This window comes from Anser anser, assembly GCF_964211835.1.
Source record: "Anser anser genome assembly, chromosome: 21".
In the NCBI taxonomy this organism is placed as follows: Eukaryota; Metazoa; Chordata; class Aves; order Anseriformes; family Anatidae; genus Anser; species Anser anser.
In genome coordinates, this window is record NC_139742.1 from 9565658 (window position 1) to 9584022 (window position 18365).

The 18365-nt window shown below is 47.1% G+C and overlaps 1 long non-coding RNA gene across 1 annotated transcript in view; it reads left to right on the forward strand.

Moving 5' to 3' along the window:
* The first annotated feature begins 452 nt into the window (after positions 1–452).
* Positions 453–18365, forward strand: part of LOC310885114 — a 19857-nt gene continuing 1944 nt past the window's right edge. The window contains exon 1 of the long non-coding RNA XR_014574560.1: positions 453–1168. This is a non-coding gene — a long non-coding RNA (uncharacterized lncRNA). The remainder of the gene's footprint in view (positions 1169–18365) is intronic.

Consider the following 18365-nt stretch of genomic DNA (forward strand, 5'->3'; position numbering starts at 1 on the left):
ATTTCAGGGAAAATGCGAGGAGCGGAGCTGCGGAGGGATGCTGCTACGGTGCGCCGTGCTTGCCCAGGGGCTCAGCGCACAGCCAGGATGGGGCTCAGCACAGCTCCTTGCCACACAACGAACCCCAGTTGGTGGCCTCCTGATCTACCTGGTGGCGAGCCACCAGCACAGGGATCCCTGCGGACAGACCAGCAAACACCAGCATCCACAGGTTTTCAAGAGGAACTGGGTTTGGGTTCTGGGGGCTGTGTTTTAGTCAATTTAACGTCTAGCTGAAGAGACGAAGGTGCTGTCTATAAAGACACATGCATTAATGTGTATACAAATCACATCTAAAGATTAGATTATTCAGGATGCCCTAGAGCATCCCTATGAACATAAATTGCCACAGTTGCATAAACAACATTTCTTGTTGGCAGTGCTCAAGATGTGGGTAGATGGTTGCAGGAGATTAAATTATGGGGGCTTCATGAATTACCATTCATCAGCAGACGCTATGCAGAATCTTAAGCTGTAAAGGACAAAATAAAAAAAAAGAAAGCAGTTCTTTTCAGTGTCCAGACATCTCAGGGAGGTCTGTGTAAGTAATTAATCAAGTAATTCCCCATCTCCTGCATCAAACCTTCTGCTTGATGCTGCGCAAATCTGACAAAGCACAAAATTGCTCCTGTTGGCATAAGAGGTGTAAGTTTATAAAATCGGTGTTGCCTTGAGAAGTAAATGCCAGCTGGGAACTGTAACCATGCAGCCAAGGAACCATCACGGTGAGCAGGGCAGGACCCCCAGTACCAAAGCCTGATTGCCACGGGTGCAAGGGGAGAGGGGCATTTTGGTGCCTGTGGGCTTTCCGGATGGGTTTCAGTGAAGGGTTAAATCTCTGCTGGCAAGGCATCCCCTCCACCCTCACCCCATGAGGAGAGGGTGCTAATTGAACAGGCTGAGAGGGTACCTGATCAGCAAAAGAAACAGGTGAGAAGGAAATTGGTGAGAAAGGAGGCTAATTAGCTCCCGCTTGGCATAAGCAGTGAAATACCCCCCCCAGAAGCAGAGCCTAGCTCCTGGGGGTGGGAGTTTGCCTCTGACCAGAGAGCTGGAGCTGTGCCTGGGCCCAGGCTGCAGGGGGTGATTGCTGTTTGATAGTCGGACCAAAGAGGAGCCCTGCGTCTTGGTGAGTACCTGGCATCTCCACTGTCTGTGTGACCTTGGCTGTGTCGCTTTGCTTTTCTTGCTCGATTTCTAAAGCTGGGCAGAGATGTGGGAGCCCTTGTCTGGAGGGTGCAGCCCATAGACATTGGTTCTGCTGGTGCCTGCCTCCTGAGTTTGGGGGTGCTGTGTCAGGGAATGAACTGCGCCTCTCCAGAGCCACCTCTGATGTCCATCCTCCAGCCTTTGATTGCTGGTGGTGATGTGATCTTAAGGGATAGGTGAGGGCTGCCTCTGCAGCAGCAAGGTGGGCTGGCTTCTCTCCAGTCTGGGTGTGCATTCATCACCAGCATGGTCAGAGCAGGGACACCCAGGTGCTGAGCACATTGTGTGTACATCCCCGTGGTGCCAGGCTTCCAGCCCATTAGCAACAGCCTGTGCTAAACGCACCCCAGCTGCCCTTGGCAGCATCAGCCTAGGCATGGCATTAAACCCTCTCTTAGTTGCATTTAATAACACTGTGAGTGCTTTTACTCTTGCTCAAGCCGTAGGGTTCTCTAAGACTTGAAAGCAGCTTGGAGTTAACTTGCACAGGCTCCCTGGACTGCTCATTTCTCTGGATGGGCCCTGGGATGTCACAGGAACCAGCTCTGTGTTTGTTCCCTCCTAGTAACACTCAGCCGGGCTCCAGCAGTCCCTGTGCTGGTCCAGGCACCTGACTGGTAGAGATCAACTGTGCTCACCTGCGTGTCTGAGAGCCCAGTCCTTTTATTTCTTCTGTACTTTCAAGTAAAAAGAGCTGAAAATGGCTGTGCCATCGGAGAGTGGAGGGAGTTCAGTTGAGGACTCCGTCTTCAGTCATCTTGGCTGAAAAATCACTCTGGGTAAACTTTCTATTTCAGTAGACTTAGGAAAGCAGAAACTAAACTGCTTGGGGATTTTAGATGGTGGCAGAGGTCAATAAAATATTGATGAGGCCTGCCATCTGCATCTCTCAGATGGATGGGGAACAGGAATGCCAATGGGGCAGCTTACCTACATGCCAAAGGCAACAGAGATTGCTGTCTTGTTTAGATGGACATCCATCCTGCAGCACTGCAGCTGTTCCCAGGGAAAGTGTGGCTGGGTTGACACAAAAACAAGGCAAACCACAGAGTCTGCAAATTTTTTTCCTGTTGTGTTTTTCTGCTCAATAACAGGCAGGGGAGAGGCAGCCCTGGGAGCACCCCACGGCAGCTGTGTGCGGGTCTTGCCATAGCTTAATTTAAATGGTGTTGTAACACACAATTAAAGCAAAGGACTGGAGGGAATTGTTTCCCCATAGATCTGATGGTGATGTGGGACCAAGGAAGAAATTGTAATGCAACTTTGATGCTCTAGGATGTTGAGCCAGGACTGCTCAGAGCTGCTCTGTGTTGGGGCCGTCTTCCTGCTCCCTGAGACCTGTCCCAGGGCAGTGACCACCAGCCCTTTAGTGGCACATGGCACTGCAAATAGTAGCAGGTCCACCTAGTGGAATAATTAGGCCCAAACAATTTGAGAAGCTGTGTACAAATTAAATCATTAATGGCAATCTCAGCCTTGGCAGTCTGGCAATGAAATGTTCTTGCCAAGACAAAACTTAGAGCAGAGCCTAGTGCTAGGAAAATGCGAGGCACTTTGTTTTCACAGATGAGGCAGAGAGTCCCTGGGAGAATTGGGTTCCTTGCTCCTGCTTGGCTTTGTCTATAGGCAGAGTTGAAAGAGTAGCCCTCTTTGCAACATAAAGACAGATCTTTCTCAGTTTGTGTGCTCGCTTGATGTGGCCTATGGCTAAGAGTTCCTGCTACAGCCAAAGGAGACGTTCAGATCTGCCTCCAGAAGGCAACTATAAATAGCCTGCTTTGATGTATAAAGATGTTAAATGGATAACAGTGGAAGGAAAACAACAAACATACTGTTGAAAGGGTTTACAGCTTTGAGTTCCCAAGTGCACAGCTGAGCAGCAGCAGAAATGAGGCTGGCTTGAAGCTGTGTGCTGTTGGAGAGGGCACTCGATGGGGGCCCTGCAGAGGTGGAGAGCAAATCCCCTCCCAAATCCCCTCTGGCCCTTACCCAGCTTTGGGATGGGGCTGGGTGGGGACAGAGGGAATCAGCAGTGGCATGGGATTTAGACGAATAAACTTGTCTTACTGCTCATGTGAAGATTTCAATGCAGAAGCAAGACTTTAGCAAAATATTAAGTGTGTGGTCCTGCTCTTTTTTTTAAGGTGACCTCTTTCTAGATAGAAAGCCAAGTGCTTGCAGACTGTGCTGTGGTGGTGGAATTAAAGCCAGGAGCCACACAGGGCTTGGGTGATCCCAGTTCTCCCAGGGGAGACAGGAGCAGCCTGTGCTGCCCTACTGGTGATTCTGGTGAGCGTTTTGGCAGCATCTCTTCCAGCTCAGGAGCAATGACATGCTCTCATATGGCAAGCTTCTGCAGCAAGGAGCTAAGTAGGAGGGTTTTTTGCTAAGTTCTAATCCAAAATTACATGTCAGATTTCATTCTTTTTTTGGTTTTGTCACCAGATTCCCAGCTTGGCAATTAAGGGAGCACTGCCTTCTGCTTTTCTGAAATTCATGTACATCTTTCTCAGTCTAAATCTGATCTGGGTTTACAAGAAAGTCCAGCCAAAAGCAGTCAGTTTGGAGGATACTTTCTTCTCTGAGAAAATCAGTTCAAATACCACGATGTGTGCAGGAACCTTTCTCTGTTTCCTCTGCAAATAGGTGTCTTTAATGCATCAAGTCTTGAATATAGAATGAGCTTTTCTGTTCTTCTCCCCAAATCTTGTGTTCCTGTCAAGCCTGCAGCAGGTGAAGACATGCATCTTCTCTGCATGCTCTAAAAAAAACATGTCTGGTGGGCTGCAGAGCCCAGGTGGTTGTGTTTTACCTCTGAAATGATGCATTTTCTTTCCCATAGAGGTGGCCATGTGTTTCCAAACCCCTTTCAGGCTTTCTTTAACCTTTTCAAACTTCCCACTAGCAGGGCCTGCTCTGTTATTTCCAGATTGGGTTGGCATTTTAGCAGGAAAATAGCCTTTCTACAAAAATCATGATTTTTTGGCAGCAAAAAAATGGATTTATTGAATGAAAGAATGGATCTTGCCCCTTTGGGAAGGGGAACGGCTGTTCCCTGGTGCCTGTGGGACAGCTGCTGCCCAATTTCCTTTCTGCCTTCCGAAGAACCTGGTGGGCAACTCACAACCAAAAACCAGCTCCTTCAAAAGAATATCGTTTCTTCGTGGAATGTTTTTCTGTAAAATATTCTACCTTTCTTATTTTGCTCCAATTCAGAGCAAACAAATACAAATAAATCAACTCCAATTATTTCCCCCTCTGTATTTTCCCTAGGGCTGTGCTGCTATTATGTGCAGATAAATAAATTAACTTAAACAATGGTAAATTGTCCTGAGCTGCCTTTTATTATCAGAAAGTTGTGTTGGCAACTAGATAATTTGCTGATGTTATTTTACGTGATCTTAGTTTCTGCATCTATTCATGAGATTATTCCAAATGTTATACTGGTGCATTTAAATTAAGCATGAAAGCCTTTTAGGGCTTTTTGCAATGATTGCTTATTTATTTTATTATCAATAATAAATTTAAGCCAAAGCTAGGAGTCCCTGTTTTCAAGGACAGTAAAATGCAGAGGAGAAGCTGGTGGCACATAAAGAGTAGCTCTTTAGGAACAGAGCTGAGCCCGTGGAAAAGCTAAAAGGAAACTGAGTTGAGATTTATGGTTCTTTCCTGTTTTTTTCTGGTTTTAAGCAAACTGTTATCGCCTCTGGGATTCATGTCCATGCTTAATGAAATGGGAAGGGTGATCTTGTCTATATTGTAATCTTGTTGCTGTGCTATGTGGGGAAGTACTTAAACACCTTTGGTAGCACCAGTGGAAAATTGTACATCGTGGTTATTCTTAATGACAAAATTCTGTCTCTCTGTAGAGAGCAACATTTGCAGCCACCACTTTTTTCTGGTATTTTTTACAGTACTTAAATAATTAAATTTATGTTGCAGTTCTGTTTTTATGCAACTAATTGGTTTCGTTTTCCATCCAGACTTCCTAGGGAGAGGGAAGGAATAGAGACAAACCAGTTCTTGTGCTTTGCAACTCTAAAACAGAGCTAAATACATTTTTTTTCCTAAAATGAGCATCCTTGCAGGGTGTCTGCCCTGGGAGTCAAGTGGTGGTGGGGTAAGGAAAGTGGGCGTGGGGGTGCTGGGGAGGGCCTCCTGTTGCAGCCTAGAAATATTTTGCTGTGCTGGGCTCATGCTTCATTTCCCTGGACAGCCCAACTGCCCAGCTCACTGGGCAGCCCCCATCAGTGTGCTATGTGACTGAGAAATCGATTAATTGATCAGGGAGACTACAGCCTTTCTTCCTCTGTCTTAATTAGGCTTGCACTACTACTCCCCTCCTGGCACAGAGTTTCCAGCCCCATGAAGCTGCGTTACAGCAGCAATAGTTCAAAGGCAAGGATGTCCTTAAGATGGAATTAAAGTAATGAGAGAAAAGTCAATGCCCAAAATTAACTCAGAGATGGGTGATGCTGATGTGCGTCAAGGATTTCACACCCTCACGAGCTGCGTGCAGCTGGGTGGGTGGCTTCCCAGGCACCCAAAAAAGTGATCCTCGAGTTCCTGAGCTAGAAGTCTGTCCTTCTGATGGTTGTTTCATTCGAGCAGGACAAAGTGAACGAATCTTATTTGCCCTAGAAGAAGTTGACTCTTCAGGTCTCTCCTTCCCACACACTAGCTGGGTTTCCATGCGTTAGCAGCTTCAGCAGGATGTGTAATGAAACACCTAATATATTATGACAAGTAATGTTTTTTTTCCAGTGCGGTAGCTAATGTTCTTTTCTTTTGCATGTGTGCTTGATAAAATCCTCTGCTGGTTTGTTTTTCAATTCCTAGACAGTTTCAGTGACAAGGAATTTGTTTCTAACATTTTCTAGTAGAATCCTTATTATAATAATTATTTAAAATTAGAGGGTGAGTGGAAATGCTCTTGACAGTGAGGGATTGTTAATGTTGATTAAAGCCAATGACAGCACAGGCAGGTATTAATAGACTGTTCCTTGCACACTTCTCTCCCAGCCTTTGTCCTGGCTTCTGTAATTTGCTCTTTCCATTGTGCTGCTCTCCAGGACACTAAGCAGGAACTTTGTACTTCCAGCTGAGGGATTATTACAGAGCAGAGGTTGCTGATCTTGCAGAACTGGCCAGTGTAATGTCTCTTGCAAGCTACTTGGGGCAATTCTGGTTCTCTCTTAGTCCCACCAGACATCCCTCCAGCTGCAGGAGCTGATGCTCTGAAGGTACCCATGGAGCAGTTCACTGTGTTGGCCACAGCAGCAGTAACTTGTCCTGTGCTCACAGCATTTGTTGTTCAACATTTATTTGGCCTGGAGTGATTCAGTGTGGAGTTTTTTTTGCAAGACTTTCCTGGGATCCTGCAGGCCCAATGCATACTCATGCCATGCAGCCTCTGCCTCCTGCTGCTGCTGGATTTGAAAATGCAGCTGCTGAATTAGTAGGTCCAAACACATTTGAAAGCATAACTTGCTGGCTTGTTTTCCTCTCGAGTCTGACTCCTGGGTTTGCAGTCTCTAACTTGAAGTAGTGGCTCATCTCAGATACTGCCATGTATTATGGGCTGATCTGATCTAGTGACACCTCTTCCTTGTGCAACCAGTGCTATTTTATCGGGGCAGGAAAGCAGACTCCTTTATCTCATGGAAGTAAAGCCCATAGCCCTGTCAGAGCGGACAGCAGAGCTGTAGTTCAATGGACAAGGGGGGGAATACATAATGTGGTCACTGCTTTAAGAGCCTCCTAAATAAGGACCTGGGGACTGAATTGTCTCAGTGCAAGGTGGAAGAGACTGATCTGAAATTGCCTGGTGCACTGAAAAATGAGGTATGTGCAGACAGAAGGCTTGGGTGAGAGGTTGAAGTGCTGAATCGAGTGCAGGTGCTGCTGGAGCTGGGGATGAGGACAGTGAGGAGCAATTCCACTGCTTGGTGGATTTCATTCCCTCGGTGATGAGAGGGCTGAGAGGTGTGGGACGGCAGGGCTGGGGATGGAGAGGCGGTGGGCATGTGTGAGCCTTGTGGAGAGAACACAGTGGGCAGGGTGGGGAGTGGGAACGCTCGTGGGAAATGAAGCAGCTCTTGTTTGTGAAACGGGGATGAGCCTGAGGAGCTCAGAAAATGAGACAATTTTTAAAGGTTGGCACTGAGAAAAATCTGCAAGAAATCTTCATGCACTGCTGGGCACAAACTTTTTGCTGGTATAACAAGCCATTAAGGGCAGGGTGAACTTGTGCTTTTAGTATTGACTTCTGCCGAGCAGGCTCGCATTTCCCTGCAATCAGGCAAGAGCTACAGCCTCATGCCAGCCCTGAGAATCCAGCCTGCATCAGGACTGCAGGCTAGGATGCACTCCCACCCTTCTGACCACTTCTGGGTCTCAGTGCTGAAAAAATGTGGTTTTAAAAAAAAAAACATAACAATATGCTGATGCTCAAGACAAATGTTGGGATCTTTAACAACAGGGTTTGCTTCTCAAGAACTCGGGCTTTGTTGTAGAGAAACTGTGTACATATATTTAAATACATGCTGTCATGTAAAAAACAAGGGATGGGTTAGGAATCATAGCTATTAAAGCCTGTAAAAGTGACTGAAGAGGAGTCTCTGAGTAGTACAAACTAGCTGTATAATTTGAACTGTCTGGCTCTTTGTAACAGCTCTAAGCCAAACATCTCCCTTGTATTTGGACAGGGGGTTGTTGTAAGCACAGATGCTCGCTGGTGAGAATAAACTCAAAAGCGTGGTTAATGAGTGGTAGAAGATTTTACTTGTTTTTCCAATTTTGCTTTCCTGCCCCGAACTCCCTGGGGAGCTGGAGGGGCAGCAGGAGGGGTGGCAACGTGCCCTTCCCAGCCCTGTGAGCACTGATTTCAAAGCAGCTCACTTACAGGTTCAGCCTCCTGGAGCTGAGACTTGGCCTGGGATGTGTCTTTTCCATGTCACAAGCAGTATGGGCACACAGGAGCAGAAAATGTGCTCCTGTTCCTGCAGACATTTTTTTTAAAAAATGCTGTTCTGTCTGTTGCTTGCAACTTATTTACAAGCACAACTGTGCTCTCTGCCTGGGTAACTTGGGACTTTGGCTGGGGCTTGGTTGTTTGCTCATTAAGATCCTGGGTTTCTGGTGTTTGGTGGCTTTAGTGTGCTTAGGCAGGGGAGTGCGATGTGCTGCTGCTGGAGATGACAAAATAAAGGTGCAGCATTTAACTGTGAGGAAGAAGTACTAAGCCTAGATTAAATGCTGTTTGTATGTGAAAGCCTCATTTCAGCAAGAGCCCATTATGTATCCGTTGAATGAGTGATGGCATTATGAAAATTCAAACTGGTTAATCATATGGAGCTGCTGAGAGGAGAGGAGCTGATCCCCCAGAAAGGCAAATTAAATCTCACAGTCCACAAAGGCCCTGTAAGGAGGAGTGTGCTTTTTCTGCCTCCCTTGTGCAGGCAGTGGGAAGCGAAGCGGGGAGGTGCAGGATGGCAGGGGCATCCTGGTGCCTTCCAGAGCAGGGAAGCAGCCCCTCTGCATCCAAAACGCTGTTGTGGCTGCCATGGGAAACGCGAGTCCCTGTGAAGGAGGGCTTATGTGATTTAACATGATGCTCCTGGAATGAGGTGACATTTTCCAAAGGTAGGGTGCCTGCTTCCCGGTGTCACCTTGGTTTATGCTCCTTGGAGATGAACTTTCCATGCAATGCACCTGGGCTTGCCTGTCCAGGGCTGGCTGTGGGTCTGTCCTCCTGCTCTGCCCTCGGGGCTCTCCTCTATCTCCTTGGCTTTTTTAGTAGCTAAATAAAAACAGAGCTGTCACCAGAGATCTTCCTTGAGGGCCTCCTGAAATCCAAATTAGTGGTGTCATCTGTGACAGTCTAGAGCCTTACCCCCAACCTCTGTTTAAAAAAAAAAAAGGAAAAGGTTAAAAATAGCCTAAAAATAAACATTACCTGATTACCTGCAGAAGTTGGAGTGCATGGGACCATCCTCCGCCTCTCTCCTGCTGTTAATATTTCTGTTAATCCCCAAATCCTTCCTTTTTGACTAGCAGTTCTGCGTTTAAAATTTCTTATGGAGGCTTTGGGGCATCTTGGCTGCCTTAAAACAAATAATTGGCAGAGATTGTTTGCCATGGCTGAAGCTCTGATGCTCAAATTAAGGCACAAATTGATCCCTGTGGGGAACTGTGGGCTGGCTGAGCAGCCTTTGGGGATGAAACCTCCCTTCTTGGCCACGTGCTGCACCCCTGGGCACAGAGCAGAGATGATAACAGCGCTTTCCATCCTAAAACTCCCCAAGCTGGCCAGAATTCTGCAGTTTCTTTGCTTTGGCTGGAGCACTTGCTCCAGGAGTCAGGTGCCTTCACAAGCTAGGATTAAAAATAAATAAGCAAACTTCCTCCCCTCAGTTCCAGCTACCAGTGTGTATAATGAAAAAGGAATTTTACACACGTCCTTCCATGGTCAATATTCATCACTCCACGCCTTCCTGCTGACCCGCAAACATGCCCACAAGACACCCTCCAGGGCAGCAAAAGCCTGGAGGCTGCGGGAAGCTCAAGCAGAAATGTCTCTCCCCCCTTCTCAGCTCTTTCTGTATGAAAGGAAGAACAGCTTTCCCTTCCCCCAGCCTGGGATATTAATAAAAAACCTGGATCCCGGCCAAAAGCCTGCCTCCATATCTTGCTGGAGGAGATTACTTCGAGCTCATCCTTCTGTGCAGCGATGGCCCAGCACCACCTCCGGATGACTGCAGCCCTCGGGAAGGCTCTGCTGGGCAGGAGGAGCCTCCCTGCTGGGGTAGGGGAGATGCTGGGCAGAAGGCAGAGGGTTGAGCCAGGTTGCTGCCAGGGGACCAGCGAGGACAGAGCTCCCTCCCTGCTCAGCTCTGAGCTGGTGGCTTGCACTGCTCTGCGGTTTCGTTTGTGCTGTTCCTGCAGCACCATCTTCTCTCCTTGCAGAGCAAAACATATTGTGCAGCTCAAGCCGTCAGTGCTAATGTTTCCCATCTGTGAGAGCAGAAGTAGCAGAAGTCAGCTCCCTTGCCCTTTGAGACTCACCAGCTCTTTGCCACTAGGAATGGCAGAGAGATTACAAGCCATTAGCAGGAGGGTTTTTGTCTTGTAAGGGGAAAACCATGAAGGAGAGACACAGCTCTTGCATATTTTTAGCAGCTGAAATGAAGCTTCAAATGGATGCTTCTGCAGCTCTGCACTGAGCCCTTCTTTTGCGTGCTGTCAGTTAATGGGCTGCAGAGCTGTGGCCAGGGATGGTGTGGAGCTGTTCCTTGTCCTGCTCCTGATGTCCCCATCCCCAGGGATCAGTGTGCAGCACCTGCAGCACAGGGGCTTCTCTACCTGCAGGAGCAAGAAAGGCTGAACTTCCAATAAGTGACTGAATGTGTTTTACCAACCTAACACAGGTGGGTTGCAGGGGATTGCCAGAGGTGTGGTGGAGCCCACCTGAATCAGACTGCCAGTTTCATCCTCAGGTGATTCTCTTCTCATGCACATCTATTTCCTTCTCTTGTTTTTATACTTGCATATGCAGGGGGTTAGAAGAGTGAATATTTGTCTTTAGTCCTCTCTCTTGCAAAAGAAAGACCCCGGAATGAGTTTAGAGATGCTTTCAGAAAGGCTCATCTATCCCACAGGATGCTAGCAGGCAGCTCCCCTACAGACAATCAGCTCTGGGACCCCTAAATCAGCTTTGCAGAAGTTTTAGCATCTACCCATTGTTTATTTCATTGCAAGATAGATTGCATCCTTCCCCAGCATGGGGAACTTTGCAATTCAAAGCTGGCTGTTCTGGCTCTGCATAGCCTGACTTATGAGGTGTGCCATGGCCTTATCCTCAGATCTTCCTTCCCCACTCGCTTTCACATTACCAGATGGAGGTATTGTGACTGAAATGTTCGGAAGCCCATTCATCACCATCACTACAAAGAAACTCTGGGTTTGAACATCCTCAGCTACGTGTTGGGTCAGGAAGAGCCACATGTTTCAAGGAGTTTTTCCTGTGTTTTTGGAGGAAGTGATGAAGTGGTTGTTATTGCCTGGAGGCAGAGGGCATAAATCAGGGCTGTGGAGTTGGCTGTTCCTTATAATAGGAAACAAAACTGTAGGAGGATGAGACCTAGGAGGCTGCAGAGGAGCTTGATGAGAAACATGCTCCAAGAGGAGAGCTTGGGAGAGCACCACTCTCCTTCAAGTTTCTCTTGCCAGTGGTGCACATTTTCTTCTGGTAAGCAAGGGATGGATCTCATGAAAGACTGAAGTTAGCAGCCCTCACCTAAGGTCAGAAGCCTTTAAAAACTTTTTTTAAAACCTGCCGGCCCTGTGGTGTCTCATCCCTTTTGGATGTTGAGATCAGAGTGAAATCCTGCATGAATCTCCTCCATTCTTCACAGATCCTGGGAAGAATCATGAGGCAAAACCAGCACGGCTTTTCTGACCTCCTTCTGGCTGCATGAGACACAGCAATTTCAGATAATTCTTGAAGGGGTGTTGCCAAGTCTTGTTTTAGATTCCTGACTTAGCTGTGTGTAGTTGGAAGGCAGAGCAAGAGAAATGGGCGGGACCCAGTGAGAAGCTGAGAGCTTCTAAGGCAGGCATCAGGCACAGGAAGGGGCGGAAAAAGAAATGAACAGAGTGAAGGGTCCAGAGATCACCCCGATAGAGGAAAGCAACACGAACAGGGTTTGTTGCTTCTGTAGAAGAAAAGGCTGAAGGGAAAGGCAGTTCACCAGATATGTTCAAATTTTCCATGGAGAGGAAGAGGCCTCTATTTTCTTTTTTTTAACAAGTTCACTGTGCTCGCAAAGTGATAGGCTTAAAATAGCAGCAGAAGAAATTCTGGAGGAGAGATCAGACAAACATCTGTCAGGAGTGGTTTTGGTGGAGCTGATCTTGCCTGGAGGAAGGGAAATGGACTTGATTTTTTTTCAAGGTCCTTCCACCCTGTCTCCCATGACTCAGAATAGCCCTATGGAGGCATTTACTCCTTTCAGTTCTCTTCTGTCTTAAGATGATTAAGGTCTCCACTGAGATTTTTGAGTTAGATGCCTACAGTTAGGTGCTATGAAGGGTTCCCAAAAGATTTTACAACTTCATTTTCCCTTCACAAAAGACCATATGCTTTAAGGAATAGGGTGGAGTCCTGCCTTTCAGGCAAAGAATAGGTGTTTTGATTATTTTTGTGAGGGAGGGAAGTGTATACATTGCATGTCTCTGAGGCATTAGCTTTGTAATGAGTGGACATAGATGAACATGCAGAATGAAGACTAGGCCAGTTCAAAACTCAGGACACAGGCCAGTTAAAGTGCAACTGCACTGAAACTTAAAGCAAAGTAGCACATTTTTTCCCCCACTGTTTCATAAGCAAAATGCCCTGAAAGGTTAATGAAAGTGCTAGGCAAACGCAGCCAGAATGAGCATTGTGAGGCCAGATGACAAAAACAGGAGCTGACACTTTCCAACAAGCTCAACAGTGAGAATTTGTTTAAATGTAATTAGTTGGTATAAAAAAGACCAAAAATCCCTCTGGAGCCAAGGCCCTGTGACTATTTGCTGTGCCTTTAGATTGAACCAATACATCTTGCTGCATTCAGTTACGAGGGAGGAAAAAACCTCTCTCATTTCCTTGGAGAGATGGATGAAGGAGCAGGAGATGGAGGCTCCTGCGGGAGGTGTGAAGGGTCACACCACGATCAACCACTGCCTCTCTTGGTGACCTTGGGGGAGGCTTTGAGCTCTCAGCATTGAGGTTACCAGGGCATCAAGTGTGCAACATCAGTATTCCCAAGGCAAGCTGTGATGTTTCAGTATTGTTTACCAAAGAGCACTTGGTCCCATGTACAAAGTGCTCCAGGGAGGCACATAGTGCCATGGTCACCAAGCTCGGTTCCCTGAGGATCTGCAGCTCTGCTGGCAAGCCTTGCTGGCGAGCATGGGGGTTTCGTCACTCTTGCAACCACTCTTCCATGTCAATCTCAGCTGGACTTTTGAGGCCAGGTCTTTCTCTTTTCCCAACTTCTCCTTTTGCTCTGTCCCTCCAGGTGAAGGGATGCACCTTGATGGCTCTTTCTCATGTTGCAAACCTCTTGCTTTGATCCCTGCACCAGGAAAAGCCCATATGGGATGGAAAAGGCACCCAGATTTCTGGGTTTCCCTGCTGCTGCCCAGGGGATGGTGGCTGATGGAGTCAAGGAAAACAAATTGCCTTGTTGGAGCAGGTGAAAATCTTCAGGAGCAGATGGCACAATCAGCCTTCTCATTATTTTTATTGCCTTCAGAATGGGAGAAAAGTGAGTGCTTCAGGGGCTGGAGCAATTGCAGGCTGACAAACAGGTGTTGGACTCTCTCAGACACCTGGGATGATGCCATAGCTTGGGGAGAAGGGATGCAGGGTGGCACAACATGAAGGGACGGGACAAGATGTCACATAGCTGGTGTCCCCTTGGCCAGGAAGGAGGGTTCTTCTGGCAGGCCATGAGGACAGCTGTAAGCTGAGGAGGGTGGGGAGTGTTAGGAGGAACACCCACGGAAGATTTCAAGGAGAGACTCACTGGTTATGTCTGTCATGCATTTAGAGGGGGTTTAGGGAAGCAGTGTGCATCCCCTATAGCATCTCTTAACCGAAAGCACAGCACTTCTTGGTGATGCTGTTAACCTGTGTTTTTGTTAAATATTGAAATACAACTGCCTCCCTCTTTCCCTTGTACTCTTCTCCCCCTCCCCCTGAGCAATGGCTTGAAAATTGTGTGTTATGGACAGAAATTAAAACAATTTCTTTCTGGAGCCTTTCATCGTTAACTGCTCATCATTTTGGAGTGCCTCCTAAGGTCAAGAGCATTTTGTCAGAGTCATTCATCAGCCGAGCATTTGGTGCATTATCTGGGGCTGTCTCTCAGGGAAGCCAAGGTTGAGCAGTAATGCACAAGTGAGGTGACCTGCTCATTACTTTTGGAAACACTTTTTGTCAATGAATGCCCCTTAGTGAGCATTTAATTTAGATTTAATAAGGCTTCTAATGTTTGTTTAAAAGAACGCTATACCTTCAAGGTACTTGTCATAATTGGAAAGAGGATATTTTCCTGCACTGTTTATTAATAAATCCCTGAGAAGGAGGAAATTGCAATTAGCTCCTCCAATATCTCCTCTGGTACCCAGGAGGATGGCTCTTGCAATTGCAAGTCCCCAGTCCCAGTCTGCACCCAGAACTGGGAAAGCCTGGACTCGATCAGGGCTTGGGTGCACATCAGATCTGCTGCGCCAGCTGCCCTCTGCATCGGGAGCTCCTCAGACCTCGGTACCCGCAGGGCTTATTTCCACCCATGAGGCATGGATGCGTTTACCCTGCCTTAGCCCGAGCCCTCCTTGTGCCACGTGCACAGTGGAGGAGCCAGGAGGGGAGGCACTGGCTCGCATCTATTTTGGATCTGTCTCCACCTGCACCTTTTCCTAGACTGCCTCCTCCCCTTCGAAAGTGTCAGGAGATACTTCGTAGATGCCACGAAAAAACTAAGTGATCTTTGCACAAGATGTGCCGTAGAGTATCAAAGACTCATCATCTTTTTATTTCTCTCCGGATATGTAAAAACTCTCAGACTCAAGCAAATGGAAGAAAAAAATGCTTTTATGTACTTTCTCAGCCAGCACCCCTGACAGATTTGTACAGCAAAGAAACAGAGTGGTGTCAAGGCTGCAGTTAAGAACAGGACATGATTGTCAATTGAGAGCACAAGCTGGAGTACACAAGAATATAAATTTGAGAACGGTGCCGCCTGCCTGAGCCAGCAGCCCCACCTGCCTCTGGTTTCTCTGCCATCCCAGCAGGTCCTGATCCTTGGCTAGGGGAGAAAGGGGTGATGTTCCTTAAGGGGATTTCTGCTCTCTGTCATCCTGCCAGCACCCCGTATGAGGTTCTGCCCTGTGTCTTAGGGCAGGGAGAGGGGTTGGTGTCTGCTGCTCTTTGCTAAGAGAGCAAGGAAAGCTCCTGGAGCCCAATCTCCCCGTAAGGATTCACTTTGTTTTAATCTGCGAGGCACCGTTGCTAAGTGAGGAACCCCTTCGTGTGTCATCAGTATATAAAAAAATAAATTAGCTGATATTTAATTCTAAGATTATGTCGCAAAATAGCGGGAATTCATTTGGAAGACCATTAAGAAGAGTCTTAAAATGAATGGGCTAATTTCAGGCTGAGCCTTTGTGTTCTGTTGTTTGGGAAGCCCTGACAGTGAGATAGATGCTGGTGGGAAGCTATTAGAAACAGCAATTCATTTTTAATCCCATTACCCTGACACACATCAGTTTTTAAATCAAGGGATATACCTTTTCAGATGATCCTGCCATTATTAGCTGCTGTCTGTTGCTTGGAGTGGAGGGGGATAGGGGAGAACAGGTAGAATTAATTCTAAATACATGCTATAATGTTAGATTGATTTCTTTATTAGCACCTTTTATAGTCAGTTCTCTTCATCGAAGAGCTCTGTCATATCTCCTGCTGACATAAAAAGATAGCCATGATGTTTTAAAATGAAGCCAATAAATGTAGAAATTTGCGAATGTGGGATATTTAATGGCAAATCGTTATATATGGTCCACCAAATTGGGGAAGCAGAGACTGAATTAAGCCTCCAGAGATCTGACATCTTATTTGCAAGATAAAAAGCACGAGCAGAGGCCTGGGTTGGGGACTGATGAATAATTCTGAGGTTTTACGCTACCCTTCCTGGGTTTATAATAGTTCCTTCAATCGCAGTCTGCATTGTTTTAAATTGATGAATAACTACCGAATTTCACAGGCTCTTTCCAGTACAGGCACTGTTTGTTGGTTTTAACCTTTCTCCACTTGTTTCAGCAAAGCACAACAAAAATGTCTTGCAGAGGAGCTTGTACCCATCCAACATCCCAACGGTGGAAAATACACAGATGTTGTTAATAAATCGAGTGTGCATTTTACTGCTCACCTAAGATTATCATTAATATTTTTCATCACCTCTAGAGCTTTAAAATGTCTGCCATACTATCGAATGTGTGACGAACTGGGAGCGAGCACAATTTTAAGTTTTTTTTCCCCTCAGAAAATTCCAGCATTGCCACTTTCTGGCATTGTGTCATAATTCAGCTGATTGTCTGAAACACAGATCTGAATTTCGGAAGTTTGGGAACGTTTCATTTGCTATGTTTCCGCTAAAGCATTTTGTCGCTCTGAAGCTGAAAGGTTCTGGAGCAGTTGATTAAATTGCCCCGCTGTTACCTGCCTCTGAATTGGTGCAGGATTGGTTTCGTGTTGAAAACCAACATTTCTGTTGGGCTTCAAACAGCTGGGGGTTCAAAGCTACCCTGCAGGTGAGCATTGGGGAGTGACCGGTCCCCTCATCCTCCCCATCAGCTACTTTTTGGCTCTTGTGCTCATCCCTGAGCCCTCTGGGGTGAACAACCCCCCCCTCTGCTTGGGTGGCAGATATCCCACAGGGGCTCCCTTCCCTTGGGGGTGCAGTTTAGGGCTGCTTCTGAGAGGCAGGGGAGAGAGTACAGAGTGGGAAGGTGTGCGCCGGTGCTATCCGTGGTTCGTCATGTGCCAAGGAAATTTTGGGGGTGTGGGGGAGCTGGAAAGGGTAGAGCTCACCAGAGGCCAGACCAACTGTGCTGTGGTTTGCAACCAGTGTGCTCACCACGTAAATTAGTGTCCTTACGGAGCTGCAACTTGTGTCCCAGTTTTAATTCTGAAAACTACCAGCAGCAGAGCAGGGAAGGGCATTCATCATCTTGAGCAATGGATTTCCTATGACTAATATACTCGCTGCTGCATTCTTCAAGGGCAGTGTCTTGACTCTGCCTCCTCTCTCCCTCCCCTGGAGGTGCGGAGGAGCGTGGCTCTCCGGAGCTAATGGCAGCAAAATGCTTCACGTGGAGGGGAAATTGCAATCGTGTGCCTTCCCAGCAGACGTGAGTGTGCAGCAGTTGCAATAAAGCTCCGTGTGCTGCTTGTGTTCCTCCGATCATCCGAGCGAAAGGCAGACCGCACGGGGATGGAGAAATAGGTTAACGGCTTCCATGTGTTGTAGGGTTATGGTCTGGAGGTGGATGGGGACCCGGAGAACGGGCTTTCTGTCAGCTCTAAATCACAAGCTAGCGGGGAGGATTGCTTCAGCAGGAGCGAAATTGAGCTCTGCATGGTTATTGCGGTAAAAACATCCCCTCCATTAAAGCCAGATGCCTCCTCAAACAAACCAGTGGGGGGAAAACGAGAGGTAACCTCCCCTTGGAGCAGCAGGAGGGCAGTGAGAGGCAGCAGCTCGAGCCCCAGCTGGGGCAGCCACCTGCAGCCCAGCACCTCCACGCTGTGCTCATGCCCTTAGAGGCACGCAGACATTAGGGCCGTGTTTGAGCAGTGCGGGGAAGGGGTTTTGCCCAGCCCCAGGTGAGCAGAAGCAGCAAGCGGGTGGGTAATGGGGGCACGGGACTGGGGGCAGCAGCACTGGGGTGTAGCTGTGCCTCTGCCGGGCTTGGCCAAATGGTTTCATTTATCTGCCGCTTGTTTCCATCCCATGTGAAACCCGAGGACGCTGATACTCTGCGAGACACAGGGAAAATGAATTATTATTTGCAAAGGGCTGCAGGTGCTTTGGGTGAAAGAGAATGTTGTAATTGCAAAGCAATGCTATTAAGTGGCAAATTGGATGAAACCTTTCACTAAATTAACTGTGTTTCGAAACGCTGCATTTGCAAAGGCTGTTCCTTTGTAAAATGAATCCACTTTTTCATGTTTCTTGCTTTAATCCTAGTTCTTAAAGAAGATTTACAGTCTCATCAAGTCCTGAGAGTCAATGTTAAATTATTGTAATTTATTCCACATTATGTTTCGTTATTTTTTGCCACATATGGTATGTTACATTAATTTAGCTAATGTATGCTAATTTTGTGCTAAATTTATGTCACGGGTCTCAGATAGTATGGAGATTGATGCCTTAGAAATTAATGTAATAATTAATAGTAATAATATGAAAACTTTGGTTTTGCTGTGTTGGAACACCTGAATACTCAAGCAGAGTTTATTGCAGCTTTGTCGTGTGCTACCCCGGCTACTCGGAGAGAAAAGAGAGAGA